Source organism: Emys orbicularis, chromosome 1, assembly GCF_028017835.1.
Source record: "Emys orbicularis isolate rEmyOrb1 chromosome 1, rEmyOrb1.hap1, whole genome shotgun sequence".
NCBI lineage: Eukaryota > Metazoa > Chordata > Testudines > Emydidae > Emys > Emys orbicularis.
Genome location: NC_088683.1, coordinates 234,265,184 through 234,282,444, shown reverse-complemented (window position 1 = coordinate 234,282,444; position 17,261 = coordinate 234,265,184).

Genomic DNA, 17,261 nt, shown 5'->3' with positions numbered 1-17,261 from the left:
TTAAACATTTTAGAAACCTTATTTACTTTACATACAACAATAGTTTAGTTATATATTATAGACTTATAGAAAGAGACCTTCTAAAAACATTAAAATGTATGACTGGCACGCGAAACCTTAAATTAGAGTGAATAAATGAAGACTCAGCACACCACTTCTGAAAGGTTGCCGACCCCTGCAATAGAGGATACAAGAGGCAAGAGAGGATATAGAATGCAGATAACCCACAAGCTTAAAGCTCAACTATTAGTTATATTGATATGAATTACACCCAGGTAATAAGAAAACCATCAGAAAATTTTATGCAGGTTGTATTTTTCCAATATATTGATTTGTTTTGTTTTTATAGACATTTATGCTGAATTACCTAATTTTGGTACTAAAATTAGTAGCAGAAAGTTTTTATTTAAACAAGTAAAAAATTAATTTTATATAAATCAATATTTATAATATATCTAGACAACAGCAAATTTTATATATATATACACATACCAGGATATTTCTGTGAAAGTTAGTGCTATTTTGTCTATGTTCTTACACGAAAACAAGAGCGGATATATAATTTTTTTACACCATGAATAAGAAAAATTATCCTTCTTTACATATGAATAAATGAAAAAATGTTTGATTAATTTTGTTAGGGAAAGACAAAGTTTATCCAGACTATATAAAAATATATTTACAAATGTTTGTTCCGGATTTAATTTTCGCTATGAAAAAATGAATTGTTGGAATTTTTCTTTGCCTTACTATAAAAATACAATGTATTTTTATTTATTGTATTATAATATACAATTTCATTTTATTATTAATTTTTTATTTTTATTATTAAAATTTATTTATTTATTATTTATTTATTTATTATTTATTATGCATATGATATGTGATTTATAAGTCTATATAAGAATTTTTACATAGCATACTACCTAAAATAAAATATAATCTTGTGCGCTCCAAACCCGGCTAGCAGAAAATCCCAGTCTTTTTTCAGGCAGACATCTCTCTTCACGTTTGCTTCTCTATCTCCCCAGGACCACTAATTAATCTCGAGTAAACACCTCAGACACACGGAGTGACAACAAGCTATATGCGTGAAAGAGAAAGAAAGATTTTACCAGAAAAAGACTGGTAATCGCTAGAAAGGCATTGAGAAAGTGAGAAAAATTAGCCTATATTCAAGCAAATATAATGAATATTATAGGCTTTAATAGCCTATAAATCATATATGCACATACACCTCTACCCTGATATAACGCTGTTCTCGGGAGCCAAAAAATCTTACCGCGTTATAGGTGAAACCGCATTATATCGAACTTGCTTTGATCCGACAGAGTGCGCAGCCCCGCCCCCCCCGGAGCACTGCTTTACCGCGTTATATCCAAATTTCTGTTATGTTGGGTCGCATTATATCGGGGTAGAGGTGTAGTTTGAAATAACTTGCTCACCAAGTACTCAGAATATGTTGATATACATGTATATCTTCCTTCACTTCTCTCAAAACCCTCTATTTATCCTTTCATCAGCACTCTCTGATATTTACTGTGAATGTTCCCGAAACTGACAGAGGGAAGCCAACACAAATTTATCCTCCTCAGGATCCACTTGACCCAAGTCCATAAAACAATCGCTTGCAAACTCAATCATGTGAAGCATGGATAGGGCATGAAGCAGAAAGTGGTCTGCACACTCAAGTACACAATTGTATGTATGTACAGATCAAAAGAAGAAAGAACACACTAACATACGAGTATGAACTTCGCAGGATTGCTTCACGACACTGCCGTCTCCAACATCACATTTTTCCTGATTTTATCAGCAGTGAGATTATTTATTTATTTAAATAAGTTATGAAGGCATGGTCAAAATTTTACCAGTAGCACCTGGCCAACAAAACACTGCCTTAGGAGACTGGATAGCAGACTTACTCGTAGAAATACTCATTTTAAAAGTGCAATTATCATTTTTTTCTCAGCCCTGGCCTCCTGCCTGTCAATAACGAACAATTAGTGAAGGGTAAGAGTAGAGTAAGGGTATTTGTGTAGCCAGATGTGTATATTTTTGTTATATTTGAATGAAAATGCCTATATTTAGAGAGAATCTTCTTTTTCCCATATCTCCTTTATTTATCAACTGATTTTGATAAAATTTGAAATGGAGTCAGTTTTTTCTTTTTTAGAGGCCCCTCATATTGCTGTATCTTAGTTAGCTTATGCCTTAATCCAGCCCTGCAGCACAGGGGTAAATCAACCTAAACTACATCGACTCCAGTAGCGTAACTCAAGTCAACTTACCCCGGTAGTGAAGACAAGCCCTGTGTGTGAACACCTATTCTGGAGTAAGAGTGCCCTGTTTCAATATAACTTGATTTGATTTTTATTACAGACTTAACGCTTGACATTTCTCTGTTTCATTTGCCATTTACACAGGGTCAGATGTGCCCATGGTTTTTCGCCATTCCTTCCGGTCCATGGCACGAGTTCATAGGTCTTGGAGCTCATCCTTTTCTCTTGATAGAGTCTTTTAATCATGTCCACTGTCTTCCACATCCTTTCTTGCTGTCCTCTTCTTCTCATGCTTTCTTTGCTGGTCGTTCTTCCATTCTTTTCACATGCCCAGCTCACCTCAAACGTGCACTCTCCCATCTATCTACCTTTTTCACTGTTGCCATGCACACTGGGTTCTTCTTTTCAGTTCTCCAGATCTCTCTCCTTTATACTTCCCAAGTACAGAAATACTTCTGATTCAGCTTCTCTCCTGAAACTTCAATCAACAGCTCTTCTTCCGCCTTCCCTTACAACCCCCCTGCAACTCCCTTTTGGGTCAGGACCCCAAATTGAGATATGTTGGTCTCCACCCCATGAAATCTGTATAGTATAGGGTAAAAGCACACAAAAGACCAGATTTCACAGGGGGAGACAAGATATCACGGTCCATGATGCGTTTTTCATGGCCATGAATTTGGCAGGGCCCTAGTTATAAATCTTTCATGTAAACGAATGCCATCACCAGATAAACTCACAAAAATGTCACACACACGCAAAGAAACCTGTGTTTGATGTGTGAACTTTCACAATTTTAATCAAAGGGAAGGATTTTGATAAGGGAAGTTTTTTTACATTTCTTTGGAGTGGGGGTTAAGCTACATAAAATGCTGGAATTGATAACAGTTTGCCCTAGATTCAGCATTGAGAGTATTACAAGTCTATCAATTTTTACAAATAAAAACTGATGATGCAAAAAAATTGGTAATTTTCCCAACATGAACAAAAGATTTTCCACCTTCACAGTTTTCAAGAATGGTAAGAGATATGGGCTGGCTCAGTCTGTGTGAAGAACGAGACTTACAATGATTATCTATTAACAGGTCTGACAGTCCCACTGGTCTGTTGGAATTATTTTCTATTGAAGGGCTTCATCCTGCAATTACTCCATGCATCTAACTCTCACAGGGATTTGCACATCTGGAGTTGCTACAGGATAGGGCTTATATTTCCTGGGCCCCTGTGGTTCACTTTGATTTTGAATCTTAGTTCCCCTCACAAAAACTCTTGCAGAACCTGCTGTAGTTTCACTGGAACATACTGAAGTCCCTATTTCAAGAACTTTAGTTTCATATTTTTGCATTTTGAAATCTACAAAAAGTTTAAAACAATTCTACAGTGTGTGAGGGAAGCATTTGTTTTAGCTGGGTTTTTTTTGCCCCCCAACAATATTATTTAACGTTTTTCCTCCAACTAGTAGCAATTAGATCTGAGTGAACTGAAAAACCAAAAAACTATTTTTTTGGTTCAAACTGAATTTTGCGGTGGGGGGGGGAGGAAGACAGGTCATTTTGGGTTATTTCCAGATGTTTACACTTTTTAAAAAAAAAGAAAGGAAAAAAGCTAAATTGCTAATCAAAATGCCATTTTAAAATAAAGTCAAAAGGATTTGTTGCAAAACGGCCAAAATAAACCATTTTGACTTTCAGCTGAATTCACCCCAAATTCATAAATAGTTTAGGTGACACAAAAAATGCTTATTTTAGTGAATATATTATTTGCCATAAAAATGTTGCCCAGCTCTCGTATCAATCCCAGTGTTGTTTTGATTACCCCAACCACACTGACTTTACAAATAATACCCAAGTTCAGCTAAGTTTGGTTTTGTTTTTAATAAATCATGTCCTGGTAAAGCTACTGCTGTAATATAGCCTGTGTTTCTCTTTTAGTAAGGGGACTATTCACAAATGCTGAAATCCAAGGGATTTTTCAACTGTTGTGCTGAGATTCAGTGACAGAATTCTTCTCTAACAAATTAAAAAAAAAAAAAAGGTTTCTTCAAGCAGTTTCAGATAAACAGTAATTAGATGAGGTCGTTAGTGCTTTGGCAAATAACCTGTTGGGGCCTGACAGCAGCTCTTCTTAAGAGAGAATAAAACATTCTGATGGAGTGAAATAAGGAGGAGAAAAAAGGAAGACCATGTTAAATATTTACAACTTGTCTGCATGCCAGAAGAAAGATTGCAGGGGTTCTGGAAAAGGGCTCTTTCTCTAAATGCCTTGCTGAGCCTTCAGATAGACTCTTTCTGTCAGCATATTTCAACAGTTTTCTTTATGGAGTCTGTCTGGGGCTGGGGGAGGAGAAGTACTCAAGTTGTTCTATACTGCATCGTATGAACAGCCTTTTAAAAAAAGAAAAAAAAAAACCACAACATACTATTACGTGCAATCATTTAGACAGCACTGCAAGTTTACACACCACATTCAGAATAAGATGCTTTCCCTGTGCCAAAGAGTTTACACGCACACTTCAAAAAAAAAAAAAAAAAAAACCCAAGCTAAAAAGCATGTCTATTGCACTTTTAAAAACTGCAGCAGCAACTGATGCCCCCACAACAGCAGTGATGGATAGGGGCTGATGTCCCAACCACCGCTGCAGAGAGCCCATAGGTGCTGGAACTAGGGGTGCGGGGTGCTGCAGCACCCCCTGGCTTGAAGTGGTTTCCATTATATACAGGGTTTATAGTTTGGTTCAATGGTCTCAACACCCCCACTATAAAAATCGCTCCAGCGCCCCGAGAGAGCCTGTCTCAGCTGTGGCCCCACCACTTGATTCATGTACTTCAGCTCTTTAATTCTATAAACTCTTTCAGGCTACAGACTTTGAATCCCCTTATATTTACTTAATTCCCAGCTTCAGTCTTCCCATGTCTCCAGGTTCCTGCAGTATCCTCTGCAATCTCTAGTTCCAGTCTTCCTTCCTAGCTACAAGTTTCCAATTTCCTGTCTTCTTTTCACACACTCTCCCTGGGCTCTAATAGCACCTTTTCTAATGACTCCTAACACTCTTCTAGCTGTTGTTACTATAATACCTCCAAAAGTCAACAACCCTCCCAACTTCCAGCTTCTTCTGAAATCATAGGTCCTATGACATTTGACCTAGGCCATAGGTTAGTGAAGCTTGACTTATCTAGCAAGAAACTACAGTTGCTGACAAGGACTGATTTCCATTCCCTCTTCAGAGAAAGGAACTGACAGACAAGAAATCAGATTCATTTACTGGATGCTGTGAGACTTTGGATTGAGCACAAAAGTCAGATCTAAACCTTTTGGTATTTGAAAAAAGCACAAGCACCACTGAAACAAGAACAAAACACTGGAGGCAATTTACAGCACTGATTTTTTGAAAGCAGAGGAAGTGGAAGATTTAGTAATTTGTTACACCTCTCTCAGAAGGCAGTTCTTAGTCTTTTTCAGAATAATTAGATCTTTGTAGTCTAGCAAAATAATTCCTGTGAATTAGGTGTGGAGAAAAGGGTCTAGCCCACATGAATGGGGGAATGAGTCTTGTACACCATAGAAAAATTAACTGCAGTTTACCTGGGGACAGTCATAGGGACAGACACAAGCAAAGCAACTACTTGGTGTCCCACGTTCCTGTGCTCCAAAGGCTTTTCTTCACTAGGAAATCTTATGTTTAGCTACTGTCACATTTCATGATGTCAGCTAATCATGCATGGTTAAACAATTCTGAACTTGACTGGTCCTTGTCTACACTGGCCAATCAGTCACAGGAGCACCATGTCAGCTAAGTCTTCCCCTAACAATTATGCTTACGCACAGTGTGTCCACTGCAACCTTCATGTTGGGGTCTTTGTGCAGCTAGCTGGGGGGGGGGAAGGTTATTGCCCCTTTAGGGGCTTCCTTACAATGTGTAGGGAGAAGAGAGAAAATTTAAAGGGATAGACAAGAAAGGCAGGATGCAGATGGGACCAGGTCAGGAGAAGGTTGCTGTCTTTGTGCTTAATGGAATTGTTGGGGGGGGGGGAGGAATTTATACCCCATGGAGCCCTAGAGAGGCCCTCTTTTACCTGGATCGGGTCAGATGTCCAGTTCTTTTACCTGGATCAGGTCGGATATCCAGTGCAGGCACGCAGGGCCGGCTCCAGGGTTTTTGCCGCCCCAAGCGGCAGAAGAAGAAAAAAAAAAAAAGCCGCAATTGGCGGCAGCTCTACCGCGCCGCTTTCTTCTTTGGCGGCAATTCGGCAGCAGGTCCTTCCCTCCGAGAGGGACCGAGGGACCCGCCGCCGAAGAGCCCGACCTGCCGCCCCTTCCCCTTGGCCGCCCCAAGCACCTGCTTGCTGAGCTGGTGCCTGGAGCTGGCCCTGCAGGCACTTGATATGGAAGGGATACGGTTAACAGATCAAATGTATTGGAAAAGGATGTAAAGGAAAGCAATCCTTAAGGGAGGTGAGGAAGGGCAGCTCCGAGCTCTTACATCTGGAATAGCTCTGACACCTCTCTTCTCTTAGCCCCCTTTCACCTCAGACAAGGTGAGGGCAGCGGGGTCCCAGCAGCAAGAGGGTGATTCTGTGGAGATGATTAAGGAATGATGATGACCTGCACTGTACAATGTATTGCTGGGTACTCACAGATATTTTAAGTGAATAAAGTTGTGGCCTAATTAAACCACATCCATTGCTTCCTGTCTTCTTCCAGTGTGGCAGATAATAATATTTCCTAGCAAAGACAAGCTCCAACAATTTGCAGCCCCATAAGTTAAGGGTACTTCTGTGCTAACCTAATTATTTTGTTATTTTCTCTTCCCTGCTGCATTTCATAACAAATGAAAATAAATGTTCCCTCCACTCTTATATAGAGCTGTATGATATTTTTTTCCCCAACAAATAGCAAATTTACCCAAAAATGCACTTTGGGGGGAACCTAAACTATTTGTGAATTTGACTTAAATTCACGGAATAATATCAACCCAAAAAATGTTTTTTTTTTGTGATTGAGGTGGCCATGCACAAAATGGCCAGAAAAGGAGGAAGTAGTAGTAGTGCCTCCTTTAGAAGCTTTAGCTCAGTGGTTAGGGCACATACCTAGGGCAATTCCCCGCTCTTGCTGATGTGAAAAAGGGATCTCCCACATTGCAGACGCACACTCTAACCTCTGAGCTATGGGATATTCTGATGTAGGAGTCTCTCCTGTTAAAGTTGTTCCACTGTATATAAGTAATCAAACAGTTACTGGAACAGGGTCTCCCAGCTCCTGGGTGAGTGCCTAATAAGAATAGAGTCTCTCTCTCTCTCCCTCTCAATGACTAAGTATTTATTCAAAGTGGAACAGCTTCTGCAGGACAGACTGAGAAAAACCCACCCCAGACTACCCTATGGCCTGGAGGATTAGGCTACTATCCTACTACAGTTCACATCCCTTCTCTGCATCAGGCAAAGTGGGGAATTAAACCCACATCCCAGCAGAGTGCCCTAGATCCTGGATGAAAACTTATCAAGGAGACACCATCATCTCCTCCCTATGAATCTAGCCCTTTAAAAATTCCCAGAAACAAAATGTTTCAGGTAGAACAAAATATTCCCTCAACCCAAAATGGACATTGATTCAGCAAACATTTTTGGAATTTTCAAATTTGTTCGACCCAAACTGAATTATTTTTTGAAAGTGCGACACCAAAAATGCATCTTTCACCCAGCTCTACTGCCAGATGTCCCCCTTCTCTATAAAAAATGCTCTCTGGTTGAAGCCATTGGAAAAATTCTGGGAGCAAAACTCTGCCAACACCTTTTTAAAGTAAGTGTCCACATTGATTTAAATGGAAAGCTTTCAACTGATTTATGAAGTATGTCACAAAATGTCATTGAGTTTATCTTTTTCCATAATATTCTACAAAAGTCCTAGTTTCAGTGATAGGCATTTCACATCAGTTACAGCAATTAGCAAAAGTGAAAAGGGATATCCTGGAATTTCCTGCAATATTAGAAAGCAGGTATCACACATCCACAGCACTGGTAGAGCTTCCTGTAGCCAGACATTAACCAGGGTGTTGTGTTTGGTGCCCACTTTCCTGGGCCCCATGTACTTTAAGCCTCCTGAGTCTAAACAGAGTCCACTTACTGCCCCTGGGAGAGGTTTCTAGGCACACACTCGGTGGGCAGATCCTTTTTGAGAGCTGAGACCCCATGATTCCACTGCCTAGCCCTAGTACTAGTTATAGCTACAGCAGAATTCCCGATAGCTTAAACAGACCCTCTCCCAGAACTCAAGCCATACTCTGGGTTCACAGATTAACTTTTCAGGGTCACATGACAGGTAAAAGCAAACAGACACACAGGCAGACTTTGCACAGAATTCTGTTGCTCTCTACTTAGACAGAATGAGAAACACACACATCTAGACAAAAATACATCTACCTCCATTTCACTGCCACAGTTTCCTCGCCACTCTGAAACAGTCTTTGAGTCCACAATCCTCTAAGAAGTTCTGGATCCTTCCTTTCCTCCATGCCCTTGGCTTGTCATCCAGAACATGGATTCTCTGGTCTGGTCTAGTTCTTTTCCGCCCCCAACTTCTTCTGCTTCTGGTCTCTTCTCCCAATATCTGGGGAGCAAGAAATGCTCTCTCTTATAATCTCCCACCCCCTTTCTCAGGTGATCTCTATTTAACCTCATTAGGTGATCAAAGTCCCTCACCAGATGGTCTGTTGCTAAGATTCAGCTCACCTGGCCAGATTGGCTGCCACCCAGAAGAACTAATACTTTGTCAAAGGATGCTTCTATCTGAATAGAGGGTCATCAAGATTTAACAGCCCTCTCTAGTTAGCCCTGTGCCACCATCTCTTGGAATTTCAGTCCAACATGGAGATTAAAAGACAACAGAGAAGGCAGCAGCCCCGTATTCAAAATGAAGTCTTACTTGTGTACACATAAAGAGCTCCCAGTATCAAACAGAACTAGTAAACTTTGTATAGACAGATTCCCCAAATCATCACAGCAGGAATAGGAGGTTGCTGTGTATTTGTTTCTTTAAAAATACACAGAGAAAATGTAAATTTTACAGATTTACCCTTTTTTGGTAAATATTTTTCTTCAGCTTTTCAGTCTTATATAGGGATAAGAGTCTCTTATTAGTGTTAGTTTATTGAACAGAGGCAGCCCCTTGAGAGAAGATTTTAGCTGTATACTGCATGGCCACTGTTAACCCCAACTACTCCCAGTGCAGTAAATCTGATTCCAAATTCCATTTTACGGAATATTATTTGCTTTACCTCCTACCTAACATAGGGTGAGGCAACAAGTCCTCCCATAAAAGAACCTAGTATTTTACTCTTGCATTCAACATTTTAATGGCTAAGCCTTGTGCAAATGGAATGGCACTTATGTTAGAAAAGGTGTACCCCTTTCATGATTCCTACATTTATATTAGCAGACCAAAGACAAGTACCGGTACATTGTTTAAATGTGCTGTTTTTACTAAACTGTTCTTAAATAATTAGGTATCTAAAAGTCATAAAAACCTAATGCTATGTATCACAATACAGGCCCCTTGTAATTAACATACCATTTAACATTGCACTTTTAGTAAAAGTGAAAAGAGAGAGATGAGGTGCTAGTGTCTGGCTCATTTCAAATATGGTAAGTCAGGTTCAAGAGAGAAGAGTTTGTGTATCCTCAAGAATATTGTTAAACAATTACTAGGCTATGCTCTTTCAACCAATTATATAATTAAGAATGTTAATGATTTCTCAAAGTAACTGTTGCTGTTTTTTTAACTCGGTAATGTGTAATAAACACACACAAACAGCTATGTCCAATGCTGTGCCAGCTGATAAAAGGAACCATCATATGCATAACTGACCATAATACAATGGGCTGTTTGCTCCAACTCCTTCTGCCCCCTACTTCATGTTCTCCAACCTCTTTTCACCCGCTCTCTTCCTTAGTCTTTCAATCTAGCTCTCCTAATATAACCCCAAAACAGGATTGAAACAACAGAGCAAAAACAAAAACTTACATGACATCTGCTTGTGTGTTATATCCTTTTCCCTTTGTCTGGCTTGTCTATTTATATTTTAAGCACCTCTGGGCAGGAACTCTGTCCTATTCTGTGTTTGTACAGTGCCTAGCACAATTGGGTTCAGTTCTCTCCTAGGTACTACCATAATAAACATGTTTTTTTAAAAAATTAAGAAGCTGGAGACAGTAGGTGTGTCTATCTTTCATAAATGTAGTGTTGGTAATTGGATATGGTGTAAACACCTATGATGCTAGCCATCTTGTATTGGTGAAAAACGTAATTGCACCTTAATTCTAGGCTGAATTTGTATAGTTTCAACTTCTAAGGATCTTGTGATGCCTTTGTCTGCTAGATTAAAAAGCCTTCTCACAGACAAAAGTAAAACAAGATCTGATGGCTGGAGGCTAAAGCTAGACAAATTTAGACTAGATATAAGATACATTGTTTTACTTGAGATGGTAATTCATAGATTCATAGAGTTTAAGTTCACAAAGGAACATTAGGTCATCTAGTCTGACCCCCTGTGTATCACAGGCCATTACATTTCACCCCGTTACCCCTGTCTTAAGCACATCTTCCAGAAAGTCATCCAGTCTTGACTTAAAAAGAATTCACCACTTCTATTGGCAGTTGATTCCAATGATTAATCAACTTCACTGTTTAAAAATGTGCCTTATTTCTAATTTGAATTTGCCTGGCTTCAGCTTTCCATCATTGGTTCTTGATACTCCTTTCTCCACTGAGTTAAAAATCCCTTTAGTACCTGGTATTTTCTCCTTGTGAAGGTACTTATACACCATAATCAAGTCACCTCTGAGTCTTCTTTTTGATAACATAAACAGATTGAGCTATTATGTCTTCTTTCCTTCTCCCTTGTTGTTAATATTAATTGTGTTGGCTACCTGGTCACCATTAACCTTTTTATTGAAGACTGGAGCGAAGTAGGCTCTTGAAGCCATCAGTTATGAGCTCTCTTTCCCTACTAAGTAGAGGATCTACACTTTCCTTTATCTTTCTCTTGCTCCTAATGTACTTATAGAACCTCTTCTTATTACCTTTTATGTCTCTTGCTAGCCCTAACCTTTCTGACTTTGTCTCTATGTGCTTGTGCTTTTCTTTTGTATTCCTCCTTAGCAGTTTGTTCATGTTTCCATTTTTTATAGGATTCCCTTTTGATTTTCAGGTCATTAAATAGCTCCTGATAGAGCCACTTTGGCCTCTTACTATTCTTCCTTTCTTTTCTTCACGTCAGAGTAGTTGGTAGTTGTGTGATTAATATGGTCTCTTGAGAAACTGCCAGCTCTCCTCACCTCCTTTATCCCTTAGATTTTCTTTCCATGGGACCTTACCTACCAGTTCTCTGAGTTTGTTAAAGGCTGCTTTTTTGAAGTCTATTGTCCTTATTCTGTTGCTCTCACTCCTTCCTTTCCTTAGAATAAGGAAATCTATCATTTCATGATCACTTTCACCCAAATTGCCTTCCACCTTCAGATTCACAACCAATTCTTCCCTATTGGTCAGAATCAAGTCTAAAATGGCTGTCCCTCTGTTTACTTCCTGCACTTTCTGGGGAAAAAAAGGACCAGTCAAGTTCGGAATTGTTTAACCATGATTAGCTGACATCACGAAATGTCACAGTGGCTGAAACATAAGATTTCCTAGTGAAGACAAACCTTTGGAGCACAGGAACATGGGACGCCAAGTATATCCCTATGACTGTCTCCAAGTAAACTGCAGTGAGTTTTTCTATAGTGTACCAGACTCATTTCCCCATTCCTATGGGCCAGACCCTTTTCTCCACCCTTAATTCACAGCAATTATTTTGCTAGACTATAAAGATCTAATTATTCTGAAAAAAGAGGCTAAGAACTGCCTGTGTGAGAGAGGTGTAACAAATTACTTAAATCTTCCACTTCCTCTGCTTTCAAAAATTCAATGTCCTAAATTGCCTCCAGTGTTTTGTTCTTGTTTCAGTAGTGTTTGTTCTTTCTTCAAATACCAAAAGTTTTAGATCTGACTATTGTGCTCAACCCAAAGTCTCACAGCATCCAGTAAATGAATCGGTTTTTTCTCTGTAGTTCCATCCTCTGAAGAGGGAATGGAAACCAATGTCAGCAACTGTCGTTTCTTGCTAGATAAGTCAAGCTTTCATTAACGCACGGCCTAGGTCAAATGTTTCTTTCTGAAAATCTTTAAGATGTCTCATGTGGGCAACCAGAATTTTAGGCTACAAAAATCACTACTAGCATTTGAAAATTTAGACTGAATAAAAGTCAATCATAATTGTAAATCATATTTTCAAATGTGTATGTCAGTGTGTTCATGTTGAAAATTGCTTCCCTTTGAACTTTCATACCACTCAGCTTAGTACAGTGGTATAGCTTGCTATTAAAACTAGTACTAGCTTGTTTTAGAGATAACAGGAAAAAAATACTTAGTACTGTTCCAGACCTATGCTTGGAGGGCTGGCCCCCAGATTCGCAACTTCACCAGACAATAGGATTGTACTATCTGTGTAAAACAAGAGCAGGTCTGCCTCTATTAACCAAGGAATGATTGCTGATATGCTGAGACTACTCTCATTGGGTGTTGGATGCTCTTTTTCTTCTCTTGCAGCCCTATTTGAGCTAGTTTTTGTTCCCATAATTGGCTACAATTATTCAGTGGCCAATCTGAATGTAAATATCTGTCTTTACTGGAATATTTTCCAAATAAACAAATCTGCTTTTAGAATACTAATGTAAACATAGCCATATTCCCCTCCTTTCTTATTCCAAGTACAGTGCAAGAAATTACATCTTTAAGAAACCAACATTCTTTTGACAAATGATATATTATTTCTTCATTAACATAAGTACTCATGCATATGGTAAATCTATAACAGAGTTAGCAGTTGTTTATGAATGGATATTTGCTTGTGGATATAGCATTTATGTTTAAACATGAGAGCTGCTGCACTGATTATTTTTATATCTTCTCCTGGGTTTTTCATTTCATTTAGCAATGTCGAGATTATAGTTATGATTCTCCTCTTGCTTACACCGCTGTAGACTGGGAGCAACTCTTTTAAAGCCTATGCAGTTACACCAATGTAAGACTGGTATGACTGAGTGGAGAATCAAGGCCCGTTTTTCTAGTAACTGTACATATGTTCACAATGCATTACAGATTCTTAATATACTTTGTTCATTTTGTGAGTATATATTTAGAGTCTTGACATACAAAATTATATACATGAATAATTCAACAAATCTCTTAACTATAATTTAGCTGAAAGCTGAAAGAATACATCATCAGCAGAGCTAACTTAACCGGGCTATTATAACTTTAAAGATTAAATTACTGACATAAACAAGATCTGAAATTCCTCCACATAGCATCCCACATAAACATCAGCAGAGCAAGAGGTTGAATATTTTCTTATACTGTTCGTATGTGAGTGCAAAGAGGATTTCTCAGCTATGGTCATGTCTCATTTTCATTCACAAGGATAATAAGATAATAATAAGGATAATAATACCGGTGTATTAAAATAGCCAATTAATTCAATTGCTGACCTTGAGATACTGGTGTGAATTTATATTAACAAGTTAGCTAATTGTCTCACATAAAAAGGATAACAAAAAAAGCAGTTTACTGAGATTCTGCTAATGCCAGTTTCCAGCAAGAAGTCTGCAGCTCACAAGAGTTGTACTTTTATTTAACTTTACCTGTCTTGCTTTTAATTGGTCCTTGAGGAACAAGTTACCAAGCAATGGATCCAGTCACCCCACAGGTCCTGTAACCAGGAGTGCACAGTTCAGCCTTAATTCTATGCTTCATAATTAAGCAACCAAGATGAATACACATACACAGAGTGAAACACAAGATCCCTTTGTACTTTCACATATTTCCGAAGTATATTTTGATGTTCAATGATGTATAGAGGACCTTTTCTTTCCCTTCTATCACATGAAATAACAGAAAGATACGGACATTTTGAAAGCCAATGTTCTGTTGTATGTGTACAACATGGAAATTAAGTTAAATACCAAGCTTTTTAGGGTTTACTACAATATTTTTTAAAAAAACAGGCCAAATCCTGCTGTCAGTTACCTCAATGTGACAATCTGGAATAAACCCACTGCCATTTCTGGAGTCACTCCAGATTTTCACTAGTGTAACTGAGTAGAATTTGGTCCATGTGGTTTAACTGTGTTTCTTCCACTTCGGTGATTTTCATTTTCATTGTGTTTTTACAGCATGCCCCTATTTATTTTCATAATTGTTTTCATTGTTCTAATTCAATCCATACATTTCAGAGCTAGATCTAGCCTTCAAGCCACATAAATGTGGGGCTGTTGGGATCTGGAGTCTGAGCTAGGCCAAATACATATAAAGAAATTGACCAACCACAAAATTGGATCTAGGTTCAAATTCTAATTCCATAATGCTTCCCTTTGAAGTTTGTATTATTCAGGCTTGGAGTTCTAATTCACATCCATCTCTAGTTTAACCCCTTTTAATATTTTTTTTAGGTCCTTTAATTTTTCTTTTATGGTGTGTTCAGGAAGTTTACTTTTGTTAAATAGTGAGTTATAAATAAGAATTCCAAACTGATTATGGACTCAAAGATAATAAAAAATATCCAGGATGTATACACATCTATTTCTTGGTGATAAGATGACAAATCCGCTAGCTAAAAGTAGAGGTGGGGGCACATTTATGTACCTCTCTCATACAATTTGCAAGAATAGCAATAGCACTAGCAGAAACAGAACACATTTAGTCTTCCAGTTCCCAACATAAATTTCACTTTTCGAAGGTTTCAGAATTAAAGGCAGGAAGAAAAGATTACTCATCAAAAATGGCCCATATTGTATATGTATATACATATGTGTGTTACACACATATATAAAATGTGTGTATATGTAGGCACATAGATATATATACACACATGCACAGACACACACAATTTTAACCTTTACATTGTAATTGTAAAAAAAGTCCTCTGGGAACAAAGAGGCTGGTCTTGTGAAACATGAATGGCAAACTTGTTTTCTCTTCAGCATATCTGTGACTGGCAGTTCTGTAGTCTTTTCTTAAGAAAATAATGCCTATCTCCAAACTATGTCTCTAATTTTACAACAACATAATAAAAAAGATAAAATAAAATTATTAGCAATGGAACAGACATTAAGAAAGAGACAGAGAGAGAGAAAGAGAACGTTTACCTTACCTAATTAAAGTTTTGGAGACTAAGCATGCACTTTGTGTAACCTTTAGCCATACTATTCTTACCATTTTGGTTTGGGTATGTTCCAGAGTTTTGCTAAAGGAGTTTATTGTTCTTACATTTAAAAGAGAAAAAACGGTCTTTAAAGCACAGATTTAAAATGAGAGGTCTAAGGCCAACATTCCTTTTTATTACATTGCCCAAAGACTGCCTCTTTGTTGCAAAGATGATAACACAAAAGTATATTAGCAAGAGAGACTAACTATGCACTGTGGAATAAACGATCTGTAAATCATCATTATTATTATTTGTATTACCATAGTACCTAGGATCAGTTGCTGCCACATTTTCAGGGAATATTTTATGTTAAACTCTTCTAACTTGGATTATTTATATTCTTTTGTCCTTTAGGAAATCAGCAAACTTTGCTGACCATTGCTTTCAACAATTTCATGTCTAAATGAAAAGCAACAATTAGAGAAACATGGGGGGTGAGGTAATATCTTTTATTGAACCATCTTCTGTTTGTGAAAAAGACAAGCTTTCAAGATACACAGAACTTCTTTTCCATATCTGGGAAAGGTACTCAGGCTATGTCAACACTGCAGCTTATGTCGATAGAACTTACGTTGCTCAATGGTGTGAATAAACTATCCCCCTGAGCGACATCAGTTACACCGACATAAGTGTCGATGTGGACAGTGCTAAATTGACAGGTGAGCTCTCTCTTGCCAGCATAGATTCTGCTGCTCACGGAGATGGTTTTATTATGCTGACAGAAGAGCTCTTTCCCATCGGCATAGAACGTCTTCACCAGATATGCTGCAGCGGCGCACCACTGCAGCACTGTACATGTAGACAGGCCCTCAGCCTGTCACAGCTAAATATAAGGTACAGCCAATTGTTTAGCATAAGTAGTTAACACATATTCTAAGGGATCATTGAAGGTGAAGTGGCCCTAATTTTGTAGTGTTGACCAGGACTGAGGGCACGTTCTACAATACTAACTTTTGCCAATGCATAAAATCAGCCTAAAGCTACTGTAGTTAGACTATTGCTTGTGCATACTTGGTTTCTTGCTCACCAGGAGTGCTTGTTTCCATGCACGCTGCGGTGCACCATGGGTAGTATCTCAGCGTGCAACCAGGGCCAGCTCCAGTGTTTTTGCCGCCCCAAGCGGCAAAAAAAAAAAAAAAAGCCGCAATCAGCGGCACTTCGGCGGCAGCTCTACCGCCGCCGCTTCATTCTTCGGCGGCAATTCGGCGCCAGATCCTTCCCTCCGAGAGGGACTGAGGGACTCGCCGCCGAATTGCCGCTGAAGAACCGGACGTGCTGCCCCTCTCTGTTGGCCGCCCCAAGCACCTGCTTGCTGGGCTGGTGCCTGGAGCCGGCCCTGCGTACAACTCGCCACCATCCAGCACACTGGGTTTTGGAGAACTTTCGGCAATGCAGGGTGGGGCAGAAATGAGATGCACAAAGGTGACTGGGACTGCAGGGTCAAGTTCCCATCATGCAACTTTCTCTATCCCATAATTTTTGCACCTATTTTGAAAATCCCACAAACCTGCATGAGACTTGCCACTGTCTGCCATTTCTGACAGAAGCATGGGAGCTGCACAGTTCAGCACTATTGTCATGAGTGTTGCAAGCACAGGATGCACAATCCTCCAGTATTTGCAGAGCTGCAAGAAGAGCTGGGGAAACATGATGGTTTCCTGGAGAGCACATTGCTGTGGGACATAGCAAGG